The sequence below is a fragment of the Triticum aestivum genome, chromosome 2A (assembly GCF_018294505.1).
Source record: "Triticum aestivum cultivar Chinese Spring chromosome 2A, IWGSC CS RefSeq v2.1, whole genome shotgun sequence".
NCBI lineage: Eukaryota > Viridiplantae > Streptophyta > Magnoliopsida > Poales > Poaceae > Triticum > Triticum aestivum.
In genome coordinates this window covers 66,477,535-66,481,588 of record NC_057797.1, presented here as the reverse complement: position 1 = coordinate 66,481,588, position 4,054 = coordinate 66,477,535, and positions in this window count along the sequence as shown.

The following is a 4,054-nucleotide window of genomic DNA, read 5'->3' as shown; positions in this document are numbered from 1 at the left end:
ATTTGGTCACAATCAAGAACAAATATCCGCTCCCCAGGATCAACGACCTGTATGATCAGCTCGCTGGATCCTCAGTCTTCTCCAAAATGGATTTGAGGTTGGGCTACCATCAAATCAAAATCAGGAACGGGGACATTCCTAAAACGGCCTTTGTTACTCGTTATGGCCAATACGAGTACACCGTCATGTCCTTCGGTTTAACCAACGCTCCAGCCACCTTTTCTCGGTTAATGAACTCAATCTTCATGGAGTATTTGGATAAATTCGTCGTGGTTTACCTCGATGATATACTCATCTACTCCAAGAACGAGGAAGAACATGCCGAACATCTAAGGCTAGTGTTGAAGAAACTTCGAGAGCATCGTCTTTATGCCAAATTTTCTAAATGTGAATTTTGGTTGTCAGAAGTGACCTATCTGGGTCATGTAATATCTGGTAAAGGTATTGCTGTTAACCCTGAGCGAGTTCAAGCCGTCCTTAATTGGACTCCACCTGAATCGGTCAAGCAAGTTCGGAGTTTTCTGGGCTTAGCGAGCTATTGCCGTCGCTTTGTCGAAAATTTCTCCAAAGTTGCAAAACCTCTAACCGAACTCCTCAAGAAAGATAAAAAGTTCGAATGGACTCCACAATGTGAGCACAGCTTTCAGGAACTGAAAAGACGCCTGACTTCTGCTCCCGTACTGGTACCGCCAGACTTCTCTAAGGACTTTGTTATCTACTGCGACGCCTCGCGACAAGGACTAGGTTGCATTCTCATGCAAGATCGACACGTAATTGCTTACGCTTCACGGCAATTGCACCCACATGAGGAGAATTATCCTACTCATGATCTAGAGCTTGCAGCTGTAGTCTATGCACTTAAAACCTGGCGACATTACCTCCTCGGTAATCGTTGCGAAATATTCACTGATCACCAAAGTCTGAAGTACATCTTCACCCAACCGGATTTGAATCTCAGGCAAAGACGTTGGGTCGAGTTGATCACAGATTTCGACTTAGGAATAACTTACACCCCAGGGAAAGCCAACGTCATGGCTGATGCGCTAAGTCGTAAATCTTATTGTAACAACCTGATGTTACAACAAAGTCAACCGCTTCTCCATGAGGAATTTCGGAAGCTTAACCTTCACATTGTTCCTCAAGGATTTCTTTCCACCTTGGTGGCGAAACCTACTCTTACGGATCAAATTATCGCTGCCCAAAAGCGAGATAAGGGAATATCTAAGATCAAGGAGAACATTGCTAGCGGAGGTGCTAGTTGTTTCTCCACAAATGATCATGGTGTTGTGTACTTTGAGAACCGTTTAGTGGTTCCCAAGAACCAGCATCTACGGCAGTTGATCCTTAAGGAGGCTCATGAATCTCCTCTCACCATTCATCCCGGTAGTACCAAGATGTATCAGGACCTACGCCAGAGGTTCTGGTGGACTAGGATGAAGAGAGAAATTGCTCAGTATATTGCTAACTGCGACGTCTGCCGTCGTGTAAAAGCAGAGCATCAACGGCCTGCTGGCACCCTTCAACCCCTAGCTATTCCTGAATGGAAATGGGATAAAATTGGTATGGATTTCATTACCGGTTTTCCCAGGACCAAGAGAGGGAATAATGCTATCTTCGTCGTTGTCGATCGTCTTTCCAAGGTAGCCCATTTCTTACCTGTTCGTGAGAGTATAACTGCTAGTCAGTTAGCAGACTTGTACATCTCCCGAATAGTGTCTCTCCATGGTGTTCCTTTGGAAATTAACTCGGATCGAGGAAGTCTTTTCACCTCTCGATTTTGGGAAAGTTTCCAAAATGCTATGGGAACCCGCCTTTCCTTTAGCACCGCTTTTCACCCTCAATCAAGTGGTCAAGTAGAACGCGTCAACCAGATCCTAGAAGACATGCTTCGAGCCTCTGTTATCTCATTCGGAATGGAATGGGAGAAATGCCTTCCATTTGCCGAATTTGCTTACAACAACAGCTATCAATCTAGCTTGGGTAAAGCCCCTTTTGAAGTTCTCTATGGACGACGGTGTCGAACACCCCTTAATTGGTCAGAAACCGGGGAAAGACAATTCTTTGGCCCGGATATGATCCAGGAAGCAGAAGAGCAAGTTCGCATCGTTCGTGAAAAGTTGAAAACAGCCCAATCTCGTCAAAAGAGTCAATATGACCGAAAACATAAGGCTATGACTTTCGAGGTTGACGAGAAGGCTTACCTTCGGGTTACTCCTCTGAAGGGAACCCATCGTTTCGGTATCAAAGGCAAATTGGCTCCCCGTTACATTGGACCTTTTCGTATTCTCGCTAAACGAGGAGAAGTTGCCTACCAGTTGGAACTACCTCCGCATCTCTCCAGAGTCCACGATGTCTTCCACGTTTCTCAACTCAGGCGTTGCTTCTCGGATCCTATCCGTGGAGTGGACCACGAAACGCTTGATCTCCAAGATAATCTCACGTATCGAGAGTACCCCATTCGTATCCTCGATCAGGCCGAGCGTACCACTCGACGTCATAATATCAAGTTTCTCAAAGTTCAATGGTCGCACCATTCTGAGGATGAAGCAACTTGGGAAAGGGAGGATCGTCTTCGACTCGAGTATCCCGCCTTCTTTCCGGAGGAACCCAAATCTCGGGACGAGATTCTTTTGAGTGGGGGTGAGTTGTCACACCCTAGCTAGTTCATGCATTAGAGTGTTGCATCATGTCTATTCTTTCATCAGAAACCTGAAATGGGGATGACAGAACCCCCAGCCCCCTCTGAAACCAACTAGGGTTTACTAAAAACTTTTTCAATGAACCTGAAATGCCCTTCTAAAATGCCCATCATTTTTGTCTTGGTTCAGAACCTCTGCCAAAAGTGGTGCACATTTTCCTAGGCCATCTTAGGGTCTTTGAATTAAATCATAGATATTTGAATTTGGGCATTTAAAATTATATAAAATATTCAAATGCTCAAATATCTCCAAACTAAAATGTTTCATGTTGGAAATAATCCAACTATGGACCAGGAGTAGTTTGGTGATTTTAGGAGTTGCCTAAGTATTTTTAATAATTCAACAAAGTTGCAGAGGAATTAAAAAAACAGAAAACAGGAGAAATAACAAAAAACTTACCTGGCGCCCAGCACCCGGCCCACCTGCCGGCCCAGCCCAGCGCCGCGCCAGCGAGCTGCTTGCCGGCCAGGCAGGCAGGCAGGTGCCCGACGGCGGCCGCAGCGTGCGCCACGCAGCTGGCCGTCGCCCTGCTTCACCTCCTCGCCTCGTGGCTGGATGGATGAACTCCACGCCGAGCCGTGAACCCCCAGGACACCTCCATTCTCCCCCAACTCCTCTCTCTCGCGCTCCCCCGCCATGGCCGACGCCATCGCCGCCACCCCCTCGCCGTAGCCACGCCCTCCGTCAACCCCACGCCGTGCCGCCGTGTCCAGGAGCTCCGCCACCCTCCTCTCCTTCGAGCAAGCCGAGCCCCGAGCGCTCGCAAGGCCCGAGCCCACCGCATCGACCTCGACCGAACCGCCGTCGCCGGAGATCCCCTTCAACGCCGTCGTCGCTCCGGCCCGTCCCCGGCCGCACCAAGTGCTTCGTCGAACTCCCCGTGAGCTTAACCATCTTCCCCTCCCTTCTTTTCTTGCTCCCGAGCTGTGTAGTGACCTCCCGGAGCTCAACCGCACCCACCGCCGCGGAGCTCGTCGCCGACGTGCTCCCGGTCACCCTCCGGCCACAACTTGGTGTCCATCATGCTCACCACGTCACGTAGCACCTAACCAGCTACTCCCCGCACCTCACCGACCCCTCTAGCGTCAAGTTCGCCTTCGGCCGAACTCCGGTGGCCGCCAAAGTCGTCGCCGGCGCCAACTCCGGCCACCCCGACCCCAACGGACTCCACCAAGAGCTGCGGCTCCTCCTCAGCTCCACTCCGATGGCCTCCGCGACTCGTTTGGTTGCCGGAACGGCAAAAACCACTTCCGCCGCCGCGTCGGGCTCGCCGGCGGCTAAACGCCGGTGCAGCCGACCTGGGTTTGACCACGGGTGGGCCCTGGTTGACCCCGATGAGTCAATGACAGGTGGGG